This window comes from Danio rerio, chromosome 1, assembly GCF_052040795.2.
Source record: "Danio rerio strain M-AB ecotype USA chromosome 1, GRCz13ab, whole genome shotgun sequence".
Classification (NCBI taxonomy): domain Eukaryota; kingdom Metazoa; phylum Chordata; class Actinopteri; order Cypriniformes; family Danionidae; genus Danio; species Danio rerio.
The window spans coordinates 12,665,876-12,688,957 of NC_141021.1; the positions used below are offsets into that span (position 1 = coordinate 12,665,876).

At 34.9% G+C, this 23,082-nt stretch overlaps 1 protein-coding gene and 1 long non-coding RNA gene across 19 annotated transcripts in view; one reads left to right on the forward strand and one right to left on the reverse strand.

Moving 5' to 3' along the window:
- Positions 1-23,082, reverse strand: part of sdk1b (sidekick cell adhesion molecule 1b) — a 456,411-nt gene that overhangs the window by 256,631 nt on the left and 176,698 nt on the right. The window lies entirely within an intron of this gene.
- LOC147837323 (uncharacterized) lies at positions 10,178-13,590 on the forward strand. Its single transcript, XR_015477300.1, has 3 exons — positions 10,178-11,094; positions 11,167-11,554; positions 11,754-13,590. It is a non-coding gene; the product is annotated as an uncharacterized LOC147837323 (long non-coding RNA).

Genomic DNA, 23,082 nt, shown 5'->3' on the forward strand with positions numbered 1-23,082 from the left:
TTGAGAAGGAGCGCTATCCTGCTGAAGAATTTGCCCACTCTTGTGGTTTGTAATGTAATGGGCAGCACAAATGTCTTGATACCTCAGGCTGTTGATGTTGCTGTTCACTCTACTGATCCCTCACACACCCCCATACTGAATGTAACCCCAAACCCCAACCACAATCTTGCATCCATGCGGATTCCAATAGGTCTTCTGCAGTATTTGTGATGATTGGGCTGCAGTTCAACAGATGATTCACCTGAAAAACTGACCTTCTGCCACTTTTTTAACTGATTGACAAAATTATTATTAAAATTATTTGTTTCTCTTACAACTGGGATCAATGACAAGACAGTTGTCAGGTAGTGCAGTTTAACCATTAGACAGTCATCAATTATTGGTCATAAATGTTTTTAAACACTAACAATAAAAATAACCAAATCAGCATGATTACAATGATTATACTAAGACACTGAAGAGGAGGGCTGAGGAATATATCGCTTGAGCATCAATATTGCAATGTGTGTATCTGCAATAGTCGCATCGCAGGATTAGATAATTTATTAAAGATTATTTTATTCAATTTGATTGTTCAAACTCTTCCATTCTCCTCACTGCACACCATTAATACGTATGTAGCATGCACTGCACTTCAACCAATTCATTCTTAAAGCAATACTGCCTACAACTATGTGTACACCTCTTCATTGCATATATTGCTGTCAACACTGCCAATTTTGCATTGTCCTTTTTCGAGTATGTTGTAGTATTTGCACTGTCTGTATTTTGCACTGTCTGGAACCATAAGCTTTTCACTCATCATAGCACACGTGCAGCTGATGTAGTGACATTAAAAGTGATTTGATTTCAATTTCTGTATATGAATACCATTAGACTCCCCAGACAACCATAAAGCACTATTTATTTATTTTTGCTTGTAATTTATTCTGATGTATGCAGATGCACTGCATAGAAAGAGACTTGATCATCCCAGTCGATCTAAATTAATGAAATCTTTCCAAAATAGAGCTTAGCAAATCATTTGGCATTATAGTATGTGTATGTATGTATGTATATATATATATATATATATATATATATATATATATATATATATATATATATATATATATATATATATATATATATATTTCAGTAAAACAAAATATAGGAATGTGACACTTTTCTAATTTTGTGCAGCTATACTAAACAGTCATACCTAATAAATAATTATACATATTAAAATAGAAAATAGTCATTATAGATAATAATTCACAATATTAAGGCTTTATTATCTTACCAACCCCCTCAAAAACAATTTTTTTTAACATACAGTATAAATTCACTTAAACTACACTCAAGATACGGTTATTAATGTCTACATTATTAAAGCCACCATAACACACAAACTTACTTTATTAGTTTGCAAACATAACACTCCTAATTTAAGATGCTAATCTTTTTGACTTTGAAAATAATACCTGAAGCGAAACAAAAGCTTCATCAGGTCAAGAATGAAAGTCAAATCCCTTGCCAAGAAAAAAAAAGAAAAAAATCAATGACAGCCATAAACCAAAAGTAGAACATAGCAAACAAGTGTAAAAGAATGAAAAAAAAATTGTCTACCAGAATAACTTTGACATAACTTCTTATGTTAGATGGACAAAAGACAAGTGTTGCTCTCTGCGCTTTTACCATTTTTTTTTGGCGAGTTTCTTTACTTTGGCAGCCGCCTTCAAAAGCCTCAGTTTGGGTGAAGTAGAACAAAGTGAACTGAGAAATATGGTATTAGTGTTCACTGCAAAAAACCCTGGGTTTGGATTAAAGATAAACTATTATGCATCATAAATGGTCATATTTTGGTTTTGGGATTCTCCATCAACAGGTTCGATACACACTATTAATGTCTTATAATATGCACTTATTTTTTTACCTTTTTTGACTTTATTTAAAAATAACGTAAGTAAACCCATTGTAACTTGTACCTGTTAATTTTTACAATTATGTAATTTTACTCGCTTTTTAAAACATAGTTAACTAATTACTTTTTACCAACCCAGGCTCATCCTGCAAGCGTACCTCTATATGCATTTCTGGAGAGTGCCGAATACGTCTCAGGAGCTACTTTTTTGCAGTTTTTGATTTACCGAAGACCCAAGATCATAGTGTACCCTTTTTTAGATCTCAAATTTTCTTGCGGGTGCCATTTGCGCCTGCAATTCTTGTGTAAATTCACCAGAGGCCACTGTTGACTGACTGACTGACTAATCGACTGACCCACCCTGCTCCTCCCCTAAAACTAACCAATAGTGTTTTCAAATCCACAGATTGACCCGCCCACCCACTTCCCTAAAACCGACAGTTTAAAAAAGCAATCCTGAAAAATAAAAGCCTTCGACTGATTTTTTACCACGTTTTCAAATTTTATCACATTCTCACCCTGTTATTTACTTGTTTATTTGATTTTTTTGCTTCTGTTTTTGTCTTACCCGCTTTCTGGAACTGTTCTTCGACAGACTGAAACCACATCATTGTCAACTTCTCTGCCAAAGTCCATGGCAAGCTAATGGACAAACTGGTTACAGCAGAAAAGCCGTCCGTTCAGTAAACAGTCAGCTGCTAAATGTGAAAAAGAATGGCGTCATACCACCCTGTAGCATTCATTTTAAAGACAAAATGTAGCCGTATGTACTTCTGGTTACATAATTTGCAATCTCCAGAAATTTATATAGAGCTATGTTTTCAGAATAAGCTTATGTTGCTTTTGACAGTGTATGGTGCAGGGGTCACTAACCCTGTTCCTGGAGACCTACCTTCCTGCACATTTCAGTTGCAACCCTGATCAAACACACCTGAACCAATTAATTGTACCTAAAGCAGCACTTGATAATTACAAACAGGTGTGTTTGGTCAGGGTTGCAACTGAAATGTGCAGGAAGGTAGCTCTCCAGGAACAAGGTTGGTGACCACTGCTATGGTGCATCCCAAACATGACTCTTCAGAGACTTCTAGCTTATTTTTATGTGTGCGGCCCTTTTCTTGTTTAACAATCATCATTTTCAATTGTTTATGTGTCTGTTTGCAATGCAAGTTTGCTCAGTTTCTGACTTCTGAGTGAAATGCTATGGTTGAAAAGACATTTAGAGCACAGAATCTGCTCATGAATTCCCCATAAAAATCACTGTGGCAGCAATTACAGAAGGAACAGCCAAACACAGAGCCGAGTCAATGACTTTAAACATCATTCCTGCAGATTACCAGTCCTTTTACCTATAATAATTCGTCCAGGATGAAAAAAATTAAATAAATATACAGCCATTTAAAATCAGACTATATTTAAAACGGCAGTGAGTCAGAAACAGCCCTTTTTTCCCCAATGTAATAATTCCACAAGCCTCAGAATTATTCGAGTTGAGATGAAAGGGAAGTACACAAGGGAAGTGCTAATTATTACGTGGACAAAAGTCAGTGTTTTATTTCTTTCTTTAATTTTCTGACAGCTTGCCAGTTCTCAAGCCAAAATTTAATTATTGCTTCTGACTGGCACACGCTGGTAAATGAAATTCACAGTTATTCCTGTCCTACAGTTGTTTTAGGGAACTAAAGAGTCTCGTTCTGTCTGTTATATAAATATTTTGTTAGGAAACGACATGAAAGAAGCATCAAATTATTCCCCATTATTGAGCATGTTAACAGGAAATTACTAATTTCCTCACTTGGCCTTTTCATGACCTACAATGGGCTTAAGGTAAGTATTACAAGCCAGCGCAGGTGGATTGTCCCTATAGCAACTGTATTGAAATCTGATCTTCAATCTTAAAAATAAAATCTCTTCATGGGCATGGATGGTTCCATAAAGGGCCCTTTAACCCTTCATAGCTGCCTGGTTGATCTTTTGTTTATGGGTTATCTTTAAAGGTCCCATGAAATGCTTTGAAATATGCATTTTTATTCAGTGTTTGACTTAATCTCAACCAAAACACAAGGAGAGGGTGGGACATAGAGTAGCTCCCCCCTTTTTTAAAGAGCTTTTCCAAAGCTTGCAGTTTGTCACTTCCGCCTACATCATAGGCCTTAAACCTGATTACTTGAGGGCCGCAGCTCTGCAGTTTTGCTAATCCAACACTAATCAAACACAGCTGATCCAACTAATCAAAGTGTTCAAGACTATAGAGACTATTAAGCAGGTGTGAGTCAAAGGTGGTTGAAGCTAAACTATGCAGAGCTGCGGCACTTTTTTTTTCATGTCATACTTTAGTTTCTCATCAAATCTTGACCAATTAAATGCTCTCTAGACATGCCCCGCCCCTTTCAAGATGATTCTCATTTTCTTGTCATTTGATGTGCTTGAGCTCAACCAATCTCTAGCAGAACTGTGATAAAAAGGAATTGCTATTGGCTGTTTTTAAAAGGGGAGGAGCTACACTGTCAACGCATTTTTCAGTTGAGATTACATCAAACATCGAACAAAAAATGCACATTTAAAGCACTTCAAGATCAATTATGTTCTTCAAATTCTCTAAAAATGAGCTGTTCACTTAAAGTTTCTTTGTAAAACCAAACATGGCTTTCCTATGGCATCGCTGTAAAAACACCCATGTGCATTTTTTTTTTTTAGAGCCAAAACACTATTCATAAGGGATTCGCTTTCTTAACAACATTGGAGTTCAAATTATTACCATAAGACATCTGTCACTGCTTGTACTGATTTAGGTGGAAAGACTAAATCCCTAATAATGGTGCATCAGGAATTTGAACGCAATGGGGAAATTTAATTGCATATTCTGCAAAGGATGAAATAAATAAGGAGAAGCAATGCGAAAATACAATATCCGTAATCACAGGCATCCTCATCCAAACCGGATTTCATTTCTCAGAGGACCTGCAAAGTTAGCTGGAAAACAGTAGGTAATTTTCTCTGTAATGTTTTTTACACAGATGTGTTTCATTGGACAGCTACTGAAATCCTCAAGTAGTACGCTGACAACAACATATCATTTCTAAACCAGCTCAGGGAAAACAATTCACATCTTTAAATCACTGAGTGTATATACTGTGTTGAACTAATGCAACTTTTGAAAAGGGTTAGTTCACCCCAGAATTAAAATGAACCTTATGATATCCTATACTATTGAGTATAACTACAGTGACCAAGGAATCATTATAATTGGCTTTTATTACCAAATCACCACTGACACTAGTGTTATCTTATTATATGTTTTGCTTTTGTTTAAAGAGTTGCTTCACGTAACATGCTTGTTGTAATGTCCACTTTTTATAATCACTCATCATTATAAGTGTCTTTGGTTTAAATGATAGAGTTAATAAAGCAGAGAGGTTGTGATTTAACAGCAGGTGGCAATTTGATTATAATGGCAAGTGGTTTTTGTCTAGCAATATTTCGCAACACGTCATGGTGTACATAATTTCTTGCAGTGCATACAAAAAAAAGTCTTTAAAAACATGTAAAAATGACATTATAAGTAAATTTCTGCAAATAAAACTGTCACTATTGGCTGAATGTGGTCATCTGTCACTCCAGCAAATTACTGAACTGCACATACCAAATAGGATTAAGCACTAAAAGGTGAACTGACGACTGATTTTAGCCGTCTCATCAGAGGATCTTGGATAAAAGCAGTCTTTTCCTATGTCTCCCTTTATGAATGTTTTTTTTTTTTTTTTTTTTTTACTCAGGGTTAAATTGATTTCTAAGATTTAATTACAAAAGTCTTCAGTAGATGCACCTAATTCTTATAGGTTTGTTATGAGTACACAGTTACAAAATGTGTGCTTTGAGGTGAATTACAGAAAAATTTATTCGATCTATTGACAATTAGGGGGTCGTTGTACTATAAATATCATCCTGCAAACTTCATGACTTTTAAATAATTTAAATAAAACAGCCTATATAATTACTTAAAAATCTGAATGGTTGTGGAACGAACCACTTTATTACATAATTAACCATGCCTCCACAAAAAAAAAAGATCAACACCTACTTCTACACCGCGGCCTGTTTAACTTCACCCAAGACCTACACTGCAGTTGGTTAATAATGAAAATGCTTTGTCTGCAGAGCCCAGTCTTTGCATTGTTTTTGGACCACATTGTGTTTGCATTGTTTCTAATCCCAATTTTAGAAAAAGTGGATTAACTTTATATTTAATTCAGTTTCAGACTGTCTATAAGTACTTTAAGAATTTTAAGGAAGATCCATTTACAAACTCCATAAAGTATTTGCTTGGTTGGAGTGGAAATTTACTTTGTTTGTTATTACAGATTTGATATAATTTGATGTGCAACAAGCATTTATTTTAATCTAAATGATTTTAAATAGAAAATGAATGCTCATTTTCTTTTACACAGTTTTAACGAAGATCCATTTACAAACGCTATGGATTATTTTCATAAAGAAAGTAAAGATGATGCTTTGCCAACTACAGTATATTGAATCTAACATTAATGTCACACCACACAAATGTGAGTAACAGTTTTTTTTTTGTTTTTTTTTTTTAATGATGGGCAGCACCGTCACCTCACAGCACACATTTCTGTGTTGAGTTCTCCTGTTTTGGCTTGGGTTTCCTCCGGGTGCTCTGGTTTCCCCTACCATCCAAAAGACATGCAGTATAGGTGAATTGAATAAACTAAATTGGGGGTAGTGTATGTGTGTGGAGAGTGTGTAAGTGTATATCCCAGTACTGGGTTGCAACTGGAAGGGCATCCACTGTTTAAAACATATGCCGTTGTGGCGACCCCTGAAATAGAGACTAAGCCAAAAGAAAATGAATTAATATTTTTAAAATGTGTTAAACTTGCTTTGTCTGTTATTATAGATTTGATTTTATTTATTTTGCGCTAAGCATTTATGTTTATCTAAAATCACTGCGGCATATCAAGTATATCTAGTAAGAACTTAATTAGCTGGTTCAGGTGTGTTTGATTGGGATTGAAGCTAAACTTTCCAGGACACTGGCCCTCCAGTACTGAGTTTGGACTTCCCTGATCTACAATATAATGGATACAGATTGGTGTACATTAGTGGGTTGTGCTTTAAAGGGATAGTTCACCCAAAAATGAAAATGACCTCACTATTTACTCTCTCACATGTTGTTTTAAACCTTTATGAGTTGTGTTTGTTTCTTTTTGCAAAACTACATATTTTGAAAAATGTTGGTTGATTATAGTAGACAAAAAAACTACATTCTTCAAAATAACGTCTTATGTGTTCAACAGAAGAAAGATACTCAAATAGGCTTTGAACAAGTAAAGAATGAGTAAATGAATGCAGAGATCTCTTGTTTTGGGTGAATTGTGCCTTTAAATATGCAAATTACTGGCGAAACACACCAGTGGGCATCTGATTGTACAATCCGCCAGGTCTGTTCAAACAGTTTGTTCAGATGGCAGGGTCAAAACTGGACAGAACAAAAGCCTATTACTGTGAAATGATGATGTTTTTTGATGTTAAAAAAAATTGTAACTGGACCTCAGAGAAAAAAAAAAGCTTGACAACTTCAACTCATTAAATGTAAATGCTCCCCCGCACAATTTCAACAGCACAGCATTTTCAGAAAAGAAATAGATATGTGATTTCTTTTTTTTTTTTTTAAACCAAAAGATGAGAAAGTAGTTTCAATAGCATGAAGTAATGAAGAAGAATTCCTCAGAGATAAACTTCATGGGTGGGACATGGCAACTTGGATGAAGTCAAAGAACGCAGGATTTGATTTGCAATTTTAAAAGACTAGAACTCACTGTGTGTGTATATGGGTGCCAATGCAATGGCTCTCCCACGGGACGCAGCGCAGTACGTGACCTCATTAAAGGGAGACAATTTAATATTTGACAACATCCCCTGGAGGACTCTGGGCAAAGCATGTCTTCCTGTCTCCCCAGATCGGCTCTGCTGTGGATGAGACTGTATGTGTATGTGTGTGTGTGTACCTGCGTATGCGACAAGTACAATTATATCAGCACTGCAGGACGCAGAGCACTTTCCCACCAGAACAGACGAAAACATTCCTGCCTGCCACAGTGAGGCTTTGATCAAACAAAAAGTTCATTCTCGTACTGCACACTGCTTAGCTTAAACTCTGAAAATAACCATGAAATATTAATAATGTTATTAAGATAGAATTAAGTTTGTTTTTTTGACCCCAACGGAATTTTTAATAGGATAGTTCAACCAAAAGCGAACAATTTGCTGTTCATTTACTCACTTACAGTACTGATGTAGGTGGTTTTTATTTCGTCAGTAAGACATTAAGGAAGATTAATAATTCCTCCGAGTGTTTCGGTTTCCCTCTACAATCCAAAGACATGTGCTATAGGTGAATTGGGTGAACTAGTCATAGTGTATGTGTGTGAATGTGAGAGTGTATGGGTGCTTTCCAGCACTGAGTTGAAGCTAGAAGGGCCTCCACTGCATAAAACACATGCTGGGATAGTTGGTGGTTCATTGCACTGGTGACCCCTGATAATCAGGAACTAAGCCAAAGGAAAATATATGAATGAACTAACTAATAATGTGGCATATAATGTTTAGTTTCTAATGGTTTACTTCTTTAAATCACAAAGAATCATCAGGAGCCACACATATTCATTGGCTTAGTTAGAATATTTTCTGGGAATTTACAATAATAAAATATTAATATTTTAATGAATTACTATAAATTAATTTTAAAAATTTATATTTTACGAAAATCAAAACAATATCTAATTAATATACATGTTATTCTTTAAATAACGTTAATACATTTTTTAACATTCAAACCCCATATACCTATTCTCGATACCCCGTATACCCATACCCAGAACTCTCCTGAACACAGTAACATCAAGAGAAACATGTTGAATAAATTAAATAACAATATATTAATAAATTAATTTTAAAACGCAACTTTTCGATGCTGGCAATGTAGTTGTGCATCCAAGTGCGGTTTATTTATAAGATTAGTCAGGCAGGCAATGACAAAAAAGGGGTAAACAGACATATACAGATAATCCAGAATCAGGGTCACAAATAGGCCAATGGTCAATAAAGGCGACAAGGAATAAAAACGAGAAAACAAAGCAAGAGTTCAAATCACAGCTAGGCTAGACGAGACAAGAGAACACTGTAGTGTTACAAGACAACAAGACTCAGTAAAGTCTGTGTGTTTGTGCTCTGTATATAAGGTCCATCTAATCAGTCTTTGAACAGCTCCAAGCTGTATGTGTTTTAGAGATGCGGATCAGCTGAAATGACACCCGAATCCGCAGCTTCATACTAATCATCCAACCGCCACCAGCCCGCACATATAGCTTTATCTGATATATGTATCCACATCTGACCCATGCTCAATCATTGCTTTAGTAATTAAATTCTTTGTTTTAGGCATGATGATAGGTCATCATGGATATTAACAGCAGATTCAGTGAGCTATAATCTGCTCATCTCTGATAGTAAAATAACACCTAACTCGTAAACATTTTTAAACGAATACTTATTTACAAAAACAAAAGTTTGTCTTTAGACAACATTTTCATCATTTTCAAATAGATACAGAAAGTAAAAATAAGACATTGAATCACTCGTACCGCTTGTTGTAGGAATGAACAAGATTCTTCTCGCAAGGCGCTGTAGTCGTGGAAATAAGCAATCTTGCTTCTCCCAGAACGATAGCAAATTTTCCTCTGACTCCTCTAACTGAAACTTTAAACGGTAGGCAATTCTTGCACTTCATCCATTATTTTGGGCGTCTCATCTTCCGATTTTGCAAAGTCCATTCTCAGCTTTTTCGCTGAGAATTACCCGCAACATCCAACCGCATCCAACCCGCAATTAATTATAAAGTATGTTTTTATTACCCGACCCACTCGACCCGCTGATTATCCGCAGCACCCGTGGATTTAACCGCCATGCGCGCATCACTAATGTGTGTAATTACAGAAGAAGCGGAACAGGTGTGAGGGTGTGGTTAATGACAGGATTTGTAGTTCTTTTGGTGACAGGACTGTAGTCTGGGTCATAGAGAATGTTTTCTACTGATCTATCAGGATTTGCTGGATGATTGTGACAAAAAAAAAATTATATACACTTTATATTTATTTATATATATATATATATATATATATATATATATATATATATATATATATATATATATATATATATATATATATATAAAACATAATAACATAATAGATCATTGTTAAAAGGTTCATAGTAACAAAAAAAAATAGACATTTGAGTATATATAGATTTAGTTTTTCCACAGTTTTTCCTTTCCAACCTAATAAATCTTGTTTTTAAATATGCTTCAATTTGTATTGGAAGACAAGACAAAACTGATTAGGAAAAATGATTTTTACAACATAGTTATTCATGACTGAGCACAAACTCCAGTGTATTAAATGAACATAATGAATTGTGCTGCAAATGATGATAAAGCATCTTCATTAGGCAAAAGATTTGAAATCCTCAAGCTGAGTTTACTTTAAGCTTGGCAAAGCAGACTGTATTAAGGTGTCATCCTACATCTGTATTCATGAACAGAATACAACTCTACATGTAAATGTGCCTCTCACAGGTCATAAGATCCCAGAGGACGTCCCACTTCTTACTGATGCCAAAAACTCCAACCACTGCTTAGGAAAATACTGCCAGTTTGCTACACTCATTAGTGTGCTTCTCTGATTGATTCAAGCATGCTTGACTTGATAAACATTAAACATCTCAAGCTGCTTTCCTATCAGGGCAAAAATAACTAAAACGTTACATCATCTGTCTCCACATTAAGCTGGTGGAGAGTTTACACTTGATCGAACCCAGAGCGGTTTCAGCTCAGCCAAAAATATCTTTGTTTTCATATTTTTACATATTTTCTTAACACTTTTTTTACAATATTGAAAAAATGCAATATGAAGAAATAGGGCTGCACAATACTGTATATCATTTCAGCATCAATATCACAATATGCACATCCGCAATAGTCACATAGCAGGAAGTGCATTGTTAAGTTTATAGGTTAGAATAGTTTACCAGGAGCCACAGTTCAGAACCAGAAGATTTTTGGATTCACAGATGATTATAACTATAACAGAGTAACAGTTTATCATTTGCATGTGTTTTTAAGGCCAGCGGCTACTTAAAGTATTCAGACACAAGAAATTGAACTGTTTGTAACTCTAATAAAGATGTATTTATTGAATTATTTTTACGATGAAGACTATACAGTTTTATTTTACATTTAATTATTCAATCTCTGTCCCTGAAAACTGTGATGTAAAATTCTTCACATCTATCCTGCGAATAAAAATCCAAAATAATCCCCATATTCTTCCAGAAGGATCTCAAATCAGTCAAAATGTATGAACTCTTTCCAAATAGAGCTATCTAGTGAAGTATTCACATAAATCGCAGCAAATGCCATGATTTTGAATCGGCGTCCAGATATTTAGCATGCTCACAAAAGTATTTAAATCAGTAAAGAAAGCATCAAGTTTTCAACGTGGTTTTAGAAGCGATATGACAAAATGAACAGTTAACCAAATACAGTACAAGGCACATGGAGCGATTAGAACAGTGGTCACCAAACTTGTTCCTGGAGGGCCGGTGTCCTGCAGATTTTAGCTCCAACCCTAATCAAACACACCTGAACAAGCTAATCAAGGCCTTACTAGGTATACTTGAAACATCCAGGCAGGTGTGTTGAGGCAAGTTGGATCTAAACCCAGCAGGGACACCGGCCCTCCAGGACCAAGATTGGTGACCCCTGGATTAGAAGAACAAAACACAATTAAATAAATATTTTGCAAGCTAGAGAAAACACTGAGGCAAACATTTCAATCACACTTACTCACACTTGTGAAATGGAGGAAGAAACTGGTCTATGAATTGTGTACTGATAAAGTTCCCATACATCACTAGTCTTTTCTGATTCCTCCTTTAACAAACAGCCGATGAATCCCCCGTAGCCGTCTGTCTCACCAGAACATTAACCTATTAATATTAAATCATCTTCGGTCATGATCAGTCCCACACACACTTGCACTCTGCTAGTGTTTGAAGGGAAAGGCTCGTTCACGTTTTACCGAATCCTGCACTTTATATTTGGTATTGTTTCGTGTCGACGTTGATATGAACAGGCAAAAGGTTCGGAATCACCTAAACAACTCCGATTTGACTCTTTTATTTAAAAAATCTATATTTTTAAACAAGGTGCACTTTCAGATTTAACCCTCAGCTGGATGTTTTCATTCACTTAGAGCTATGTTGCAACCTGAAGGTCATTTTCAAAAAACAATAGGGGCTTTTTACCATAAACTGTAAAAGTATCCCTTAATTCTGATTGGCTGATGTTAATCCAGAAACATGTCCTACTTACTGAAATCAGATTGGCGACATAACTAACTAGTTGATTTTACCACAGTAATGGAAATAGAGCAATATTCCAAATGAATAAACAAACGTTTTTTAGATTCCTCGAATCCCGCACAGCAAACTTCAAAGTCAACAGAAGAACATCCCGGCAAGGTCAAAGAGGATACGGCTCTGAAGCTCCCTCCGGCATACAAACCTCAGTGTTAACCCTCACACACCAGCGTCTCTTCACCTTAGCCAAAGCTTTCTCTCATTTGCAGTTCATTTTTTTCCTGCAGTTCTGTTCATTTGTATTCCGAGTCACAGGCGGCATTCTTATAAGACCTCAAACACACACACACACACTGGGACGCACACACACAGGTAAACCAATATCATTTCATCAACACTCCTTTTTTTCTCGCACTATTTTTCCTTCTCTCGCCTCCCTTTCTGCCTCCCTGTCAGTTTGGCTGCTTATGATGAGGTGCTCCATCATGCGCCGCCTTTTCCATTTTTATTCTGTATTTCTAAACTTATTATGATCCCCCACACACGTGCAAACCCATCCGCCCATAGCTGACTCATTATCACTTATATCACGCTTATATGTCAACATGGCCAGTAGCGGCTGCTGCTAAGATGCCCGAATCTATGTGTGTGTGTGTGTGTGTGTGTTTATGCGCTCACTTTTGGCGTCTCATGAATAACTGATGGGCAAAAACAGAGGGAGTTCTGATTTGGTGAGAATGAATTTTGTCTTCCAAAAACTGGCCAACCATGAAACGAGAGCATGATGAAATGTTTTGCTTTGAAATAGCAAATCGGTATCAGCCATATGAAACAGGACCGAAGTGAAGCGACGAAAAAAGAGTAGCCTTTAGAAACACAAAGATGTTGAAAGAAGAAAGTGAAAAGAGATTTCCCCCTATTGACCCGTGTTGTGCAAGACGCATGAAATAAGTTTTATTTTGTTTCCTCGGGGCGTTTTAATCTAATCTGGCAGGGGTGGGACTATATTGATATGTTAAGGCAGAAGGTATTACCGGAGCTTAGAAGCATCATATTAAAAAGAGGCACCAATAGCACAAAGCCAAATTTCATGAAGTTTAAAAGTTTCATGACCGAATTTGACTTGAAAAGTTCAGAGCAAGTTATGGGGGAGAAAGGCATTGGCTTCTTTCAAATGAAGATTAAAGTTTCAAATAAAGATTTTCATGAATGTAACAAAATCCAAGCAGCATTATATGTAGTAACTTAAAAAAAAAAAAAAAAAAAAAAAAAAAAGAATCAAAACAACAGGTTTATCACTAAGTTCTAAATGTCAAGTCAATCCAGTCTGAAACCCTGTTTACTTTTGTAAGGGTTTATACACTCTCAGAAATAAAGGTACAAAAGCTGTCACTGGGGCGGTACCTTTTCAAAAGGTACCCTTTTATACCTTTCAGGTCCACTTTTGTACCATAAAGGTACAAATTTATAGCTAAAATGTACAATTGTGTACTTCATAGTACCTTAAGTAGGGTACAGGTATAAAATGTCTCTTTGAGGTACCAATCTGCACCTGTAAGGTACAAAAGTGTACTTTTTAAAAAAAAAGGTACTGCCCTACTGACAACTTTTGTATCCTTATTTCTTAGTGTGTAGTGTTAAAATGAAACTTAAATGTATTTACTGGAAATTGATTGGAGGGTGAAAAAAAAAAAGAGAATAAAATTTTTAATAAGAACAATTTTCCTAATGTTTCTAAAATAATAATAATAATAATAATAATAATAATAATAATAATAATAATATACTATTATTATTATTATTATTATTATTATTATTATTATTATTACTAGAAAGAAGCATAAAATTAATAATAAGCCTCAGGATACATATTTACTTTGTTTAATACAATTAATTTAATTTATTTTAATAAATAAACTAAACCAAACTAATAGAAAATGAATTAATTTTATAATTATTATTTTATATACTTATTTTTAATAAATAAATAATACTTTTATTAATGGGTAGTGTATTTTTCCCATGTAAACAATATTCTAATATAATTATTAATAAATAATCTGATTATTATATGTAATATTATTAAATGAATGTAAAATTAATACAGTTATTATTATTATTATTATTATAAATAAAATATTATTAATAATAATGATAATAATAATTAATTAACAAGCCTTAGAATAACTCTTTACTTTAATAATGATTAATTTAATACAATTAATTGTATTATTATTATTATTGTTGTTGTTGTTGTTGTTGTTGTTATTATTATTTTTATTATTATTATTATTATTCAATAATAAAGAAGAAAATTAATAATAAGCCTTAAAAAATGTTCACTTTAATACAAGTACTTTTATTTATTTTAATAAATAAACTAAACTAAACTAATAGAAAATGTATTATTTAACTATTATCTTATATAATTATTTTTAATGATAATAAATAATACCTTTACTAATTAGTAGTGTTTTCCCATGTAAACAATATTCTAACATAAGTATTAATAATTAAGATAATTATTACATGTAATATTATTAAATTATTATTATTAAATAAGTATTGTAATTGTTATTACTATTATTATTAATAATAATAATAATAACAACAATAAAAATAATAATTAAGAAGAAAATTAAGAATAAGCCTTAGAACAAATCTTTCATTTTATTTAATACGATTAATTTTAATAATTAAACTAAACCAAACAAAAAAATATATTATTATCATTTTATATAATTATTTTAATTGTATTAATTAGTACAGTGTTTTCCCCATGTAAACAATATTCTAATATTATTATTATTAAATAATACATCTATTAAATGTTTAATTATGAAATTATTAAATAGAGTAATAAAAAATTCTACTTAACTTCTACTTAATTCTACTACTTCCATTTTCAATTTCAAATGAAATCTGATTTTAATTATTCATTTTGTAATGAAAATTATAAAAAAAAAAAATCCCTTATAAAACAAGCAGCCTGACATAAAATGTGCTAATAAACCACCATTCCTTGGACAAAATATATACTATGATGGTTACTACTGTCCGCTCAGAATATTATGAGAGGTGATAAAAATATGTCTGATTTTTTTGGTCAAGGTCATCCCGCCTCATTTACAGTCTGTCCAATCACACGCCTGGGCACCTGCAGAGCCGTGACAAGACAGATCAAGTACACACACACCACATGCCCGCGCACAGAAGTAAAACTCAGAGTTATCATTCCCCTCATCAAGTCTTTGGCAAAACAAATGGTGACAGATCCTCGCCGGAACGCATGGAGTTTAGCTTTGACTGGCAGGCGTTCAGGGATGACGGCTCTGTCGGGTCCTGTCAGAGGAGATGGTGACTGGCAGACTCCGGACAGCCGAACATCTGGGGCCTTTCTGAATCAGAGAGCATCACTCACAGTCAAACACACTCCCACACACACCTGTGCCTACAGTATGGATAACATACATGTACGCTAACCATCTGTTACTTTACAAGTCTGTACCGTGATTTCTTGCACACAATGAAGATTTTATTATATTTAATTATGATTTTTTATTATATGTTATTATATATTAAATTATGTTTAATATGAGTATTTAAAAAATTAAAATGAAATCAGTGATATGTTTGTATTGACTTAGTGCTATTGTAGTAGTTACTTGTAGCTTTTGACTGGAATAATGCCCCTTCTTTTAGATCAATAAAGACATTTAATCTTTTAAGGACACATTTATTTATTTATTTATTTATTTTTTGAAAACAACATGTAAATGTTGTTAATTTTGGTTCTTTGTAAGGTTTGAGTATATGTTTCTGTTTGCTTAAGCTATAGACGCAAAGTTCTAATCAGCCAATCACATGGTAGCAACTCAATGCATTTAGGCCTGTAGACATGCTCAAGATGTTCTGCTGCAGCTCAAACCGAACATCAGAATAGGGAGGAAAGGTGATTTAAGCGACTTTGAACGTGGCATGCCATGTTTGTTGATGCCAGACGGGCTGGTACAGTATATTTCAGAAACTGCTGATCTACTGAGATTTTCCCGCACAACTATCTTACGGGCTTACGGAGAATGGTCTGAAAAAAGAGAAAACATCCAGTGAACGGCAGTTCTGTGGGCGCAAATGCCTTGTTGATGGCAGAGGTCAGAGGAGAACGGACAGACTGCTTTGAGCTGAGAGAAAGGCAACAGTAACTCAAATAAATACTCGTTACAACCGAGTTATGCAGAAGGGCATCTCTGAACAACCCACAACCTGCCAAACCTTGAGGCAGATTGGCTACAGCAGCAGAAGACCACACCGGGTGCCACTCCTGTCAGCTAAAAAACCAGCCAACAAATCTGCAGCAACTGCAAGATGCTATCATGTCAATATGGAAATGTCTGAGGAATATTTCCAGTACCTTGTTGAATCTCTGCCATGAAGGACTAAGGCAATTCTGAAGGCAAAAGGGGGTCCAACCCGGTAATAGTAAAATGTACCTAATAAAGTGGCCAGTGAGTGTGTATGTATTTATAGACAGAGATTAGCCGACTGTTAAAGATGAGTATTCTGACATTGTGGTACTCATGGATAAGTATGGTATTCAGCCTATACTGGATGTTGCAAGAACATGTAAACTGTAAAAAAAAATAAATAAATAAATAATTAAAAAATCCAGATGTGCCTGTGCTTAGTGGCTTTGAAGACTAGTTTTCATTCATTTTTTTATTTTAGTTATTTTAGTTAGAAAAGACAATGCTTGAGTCTCATCATATTAGATCTGTGCATTACCACTTAACTAGGAATACACATTATTACAACAATTTTTGACATGTTGGTGAATTTTATATAGTGAAAGAAAAAGATGCAGAGAGAAAGAGGGGAGGAGAGGAGAGAGAGAGAGAGAGAGAGAGAGAGAGTTGTGGAAAGAGTTTTATTTAAAGGTTTTCCTCCTGACAGGCCTAATGAATAGCTGCCGGATTAGAAATAGGAAATAAACACGCCAAGCCAAACTAATCAATCAAAGCTCACAGCTGAAACACTGCCTATTTTCATTATATTAAACACACACACTCACACAAGCACACAGACATACCACAAGTACACTACAAACACCCACCATTAACAAAAAGTAGACACCTGTACCACCCCACAAACACAAATAAGTAATCACTGCAATCAAGTAAAGAGTAAAAGAGCTTCAGAGCAAAAGAACATCTGTGTGCTTTAAACCCGACTGTCCATCTACTATCCACCAACCTCCTCCAATCCTTGTCAGTGTCCCACTTCACATTACAGTAGGGGTGGGAACCTACACTGGTCTCACGGTTCAGTTTGGTTATGATTATCAAGCCATCAATTCGGTTTAATTCGATATCTCGGTGCATCACGGTGCATTGACGATGCTTTCCATACATAATTACATTTTTTCTTCACAACACGAGAATTTTTTTTGCAGCGGAATTATTTTGGTAGTATCATAACTAAAAGAATTAATATATGAAATAAAAATATATATCTTTTAAACTTTTATTTAATGTTTAAATGCAAATCCAATTAGATTCATTTTATTTAGTAAATAAAGCAAGTTTGTCATATAATATATCTAGTAAAAGGCAGAAAATATTACAGTACAAACTGCATTCCTACATAAATCAGATGAACATTTCAATTATATTACTGAAATTTATTTAAAAACTGAATAAACATAGATTTACATACATTTACTCAAGTAAATAAAACAGAGATAATGATGGACTAAAAATCTGCGGAAAATCTGCAGAATTCTGCACGTGCAGATTCCGGGTGGGCCTGGTTATGAACTATTACTGAACTGAAATCGAATTGTCCCCATATGCATTGCGGTGGGCCGAAGAAACAATAAATTGACACACCTATTACAGTATTTTTATTTTGAAGAAGACTTTTATTTTGTAAGTGTATTATTTTTGAGACTGATCTGTCTCCATACAACTTGCTCAACAGCATTTTTTAAATTTACTCAACTTTTAACTAAAGTGCTACACTTGACTGGATAGTCAACTGCAAAAAAAAAAGCTGTCACACTTTACAATAAGGTTCATTAGTTAATGTTAAGTAATGCATTTACTAACATGAACAAACAATTAACAATGCATCTACTACAGTAGTTATTCATGTTATTAAACGTTAGTTAATGAAAATACAGTAGTTCATTGTTAGTTCATGTTAACTCATGGTGCATTAACTAATGTTAACAAGCATTGACTTGGATGTTAATAATGCATTAGTAAATGTTCAATTAAGATTAAGAAATGCTGTACATTTGTTGTTCATTATTAGTTAATGTTAGTAAATGCATAACTAATGAACCTTATTGTAAAGTGTTACCATAAAGTGTTATCAAAAAAGCTCTGCAGTAAGTTATCTTTGCAACTTTAAGTACTGTAGAGTAACTTTTTTTACAGTGTTCCATGACCTCACAACTTCACAAACACAACACTACTTCAAGACGACATGAATTAAACAAAAACTGATTCCTGGCTGAACTTTTCCATTATGCGACACGAATATTCCCGAGAACTGTTACGGACAGCTTTCACAGCAACAGACGGATAAATCTTTGATTATTTCCTCTTAGATGTGCGGAGCCAAGTATGCGCTGGACGCTCAAAGGCTTCAATCCAGTTGAACTCGACAACAGCCTTTGTCCGAGCTTCATTCTTTATTATCAAAGAGCTGTTTCATCACGTTTGAAGCATTTAATCCCAACAGTCCATAACCTCGTCACACGCCATCCATCGGCGCTTCACACAGTAGAAAGAGCTCAGATCAGAGATGTGACTGAGGCCTGACGCTCTGAAGCTTTGTATCATGAGGGTTTGACAAAGTCACAAATCTGCTCCCAATGCTGGATGTCTGTTGGCCGTTTTCATGCATTACGGGGTTTTTCGCACATATACTGCCAATCAAAATGTAGATATATTAGTATCTCTATTATGGTCAGCAAAAATGTGATTAGTGTAACATGATCTTTCAGAAATCATTTGGTTTTATTAAATCTTTCTTATAGGCGGCACGAGCAAGAAGGTTGCTGGTCAGTTGGCATTTCTGTGTGGAGTTTGCATGTTCTCCCCATGGTCGAGTAGGTTTCCTCTGGGTGCTCCTGTTTCCCCCACAAGTCCAAAGACATGCGTAGTGTGAATGAGAGTCTGTGGATGTTTTCCAGTGATAGGTTGCCACTGGAAGGGCATCCGCTGCGTAAAACAGATGCTGGATAAGTTGTCGGTTCATTCCGCTGTGGCGACCCCTGATAAATAAAGGGACGGAGCCGAAAAGAAAATGAATAAACAAATGAAATCTTTTGTATTATTTTAAATGCAGAGTTGTGTTGCTAAATTATTGTAGATCTATTTTTTTTTAGATTTTTTGAATTCTTTGAATAGAAAGTACAATAAAACCGAAATAACTTAAAACAGACTTGTTTTAGTAATATTATGTTTCGCTTTAAATGTTAATGCATTCTTACTGAATAAATAACTGAATTTCATAATCATGTAACTTGTTTTCCTCTGAAGCATTAATATCAGTTTAATTATAGTTTCTTTAACAGACAACATGGTACATTAACAATGTGCAATAACCTTAAATTTATCAACTGAAATTCATTCATTTTCTTGTCGGCTTAGTCCCTTTATTAATCCGGGGTCACCACAGCGGAATGAACCGCCAACTTATCCAGCAAGTTTTTACGCAGCGGATGCCCTTCCAACCGCAACCCATCTCTGGGAAACATCCACACACATTCACACACACACTCATACACTACGGTCGCCACTGCCTCGCATGGTTCAGGATTGGTAGAGCTACGCATCGATGAATTGGCTCTTCAGTGTTTGAACTCTCAGTAATGATTAAATCACACTGAACTGAGCTAAACTGAACTGAACTGAACTTAAACACTAAAACCTGAACCACGCTGTTCCAGTTACTATGACCATTTATGTGAAGCTGCTTTGACACAATCTACATTGTAAAAGCGCTATACAAATAAAGCTGAATTGAATTGAATTGAATTTAGGCTACCCAATTCACCTGTACCGCATGTCTTTGGACTATGGGGAAAACCGGAGCACCCGGAGGAAACCCACGCGAAGGCAGGGAGAACATGCAAACTCCACACAGAAACGCCAACTGAGCCAAGGTTCGAACCAGCAACCCAGCAACCTTCTTGCTGTGAGGCGACAGCACTACCTACTGCGCCACTGCCTCGCCTTCAACTGAAATTATGTTATTTTATTATTAATATTATTATAATTTATAAATAATTTTGTTGTTGTTTGTTTGTTTGTTTTATCTTTTAATGGTTGTGTCTAAAAAATTTTACAAACATTTTCCACAAACATTTTTAGATGAAATTGTCCATTTTCCATTTGTTTAGAGATGGACCGCAAGATGGGCTCAAAAGTGCTGCTACATGTGATAAAGAACGATGGCTAAGATAAGTGTAATTATTGTAATAAACTAATATGTTATGTCGTGGCCAACATGACCAAGCATCTGCGGTTGGTTCACATACTTTACAAACATCGAATTTAAACAATGCACTGTGTTGGGTTCACTGCATCCCGGGTGCAACCAACAACTTTTTGAGAGTGATGAGCAGCACAGTGCTCTTTTTTTTTAGTTTTTAAAATACTGAGGTAAAACTAAACAGCGCATTCCCTCCGCGTCCTCTATAAACAGTGGGGCACGCTGCTGAAGTGCAGGAGAGATGGTCATTCATAATATTAGCTTTCGCATTGGAGTCAGAAAAAAGGTATAAAGTAGACTGTTCTCTTAACAGTCCCCATGTGTTTAATCTTTTACTTTTGCTGAATTTTTCTGATAATTTTTCTTCTGCAAATTAGATTTCTTAAAACTGCTTAAATTTTTACATGTTAATGCACCCTTGCTGAATGAAAAATGTTTAATAGTGTAACTTGATAGACAACATCATAAACTAGCAATCTGTAATACCCTTTAATTATTTATATTATTATTATTTATTTTTTGTTTAATTTTTTAATGGTCAATGGTCTCAAAAAACTTTTCAAACAGCAACATCAATATTTGTTAATTTTTTATTTGTTTTATTTAATTGATTGATTTGTGGCAGTTTTCTTTTAAAAATTTTAAAAAAGGATTCAATATAACACAAGATGACACAAATGTTTACTTTTAAACACACCACAAATTATATTCAAAGGCTATAGAATAAAGATGTGTCACTCATATTGTTTTGAATGGGGAAAAGTGTAACGGTCAATTTGGCAAATGAAGCTCCATCTTCTAATACAGGAGCCAATCATCAACCTACAGACTGACGAGTCTCCCGGGCAGGGGCTCGGACCATACATGAGTTTCTGCAGATTTTGTGTGATTCGAATGTTTAGAAATGAAACTAAAGAGACAGTTGTTGTTTAATTTTATAGCTGAATCATAATATAAAGTGAGAAATTGATGTTTTCACATTCAAATGGAATACCCAAGCATACTGCCAGAGAGGCGTTTCAAAGATGGGCACCGAGTGAAACAACATGCCTTATAGGGATAGAACAAATACACCTTATATGATTTTGATGGTAATGGAGGAACACGCCGCTTTTGTAAAGCTACTTACAGTGCCAAAATTTGCATTTAGAAGATATAAAACTGAGACATAAACATGTAAAGCGTGTAGTTTGTCACTTCAACCTAAATGGATCCACGTTTTCATTCACGTCACTTCATATTTCAATTTACCACCAAATCTTTTGACCAATCAAATGCTCTCTCTGAGCTCAAACTATTCTCTCTGACAGAGTGGTGATAAAACTAAATGCTATTGGCTGTTTTTAGGGGAGGAGCCACACTATGTCCCACCCTCTCTGTGTTTTGGTTGAGATTACGTCAAAAATTGAATAAAAAATCCTCATTTCAAAGCACTTCATGGAACCTTTAAAGTAAAAAGTGCTTCAGAATACAAATAAACTTGAATTGAATTGAAATTTTTAGCATGAAATCGAAAGCAACATTGTAAATAGTTAACCTTTAAATATTTTCTTTTTGCATTACATAAATGATATACATTATAAAATATCTAATAATAGTCCACAATACAGCAATTTAGAGTCACCATTTATGCTGTAGTACGCCCGTGGACACATACAGTACTATAACCGTCAGCCATATAATACTACATCCTTCACCAGCACTTCTACTTCTTAAAAGGCAAATTGGGATTCAGCCTACTGTTTCCCCTGCCTCATCCAGTTCAAGACAGTAGTAATCAAGCCCCGCAGGAAGAGTGTTTCCTACATGTGTGAGAGACATGCTGACAGACATTAGCAAACGAGCTGCGAGCTCCCAGGATGCACTGATCCAGCAGAGCCTTCTTAATGAGCTCCAGAGCCTCTTACTGACTACTGACACAGCAGGAAACCAGCGCTCGCAGTGTGTGTGTGCGTGTGTGTCTGTGTGTGTGATGCATGAAAAATCAGAATGAGACTCAGAGATGCGGGAGAAAGTGATTAGATTATTTGCTATGATCACAACGTGAGATATATCAATTAAAGGTCCTCCTGAAACCAAAATGAATGTTTTGTCTTTTCTGGTTATAAGCTACAATATGTTTGTCTTAATGTAGTCTCTATTAGCTGTGCTAGTATGCTTCAAAAAGTTATAAGCTTTTAAGACTTCCACCAATGAGTTCTGGAGACTTTTATTTTTTGATAAGCCTTTCTGGGTGT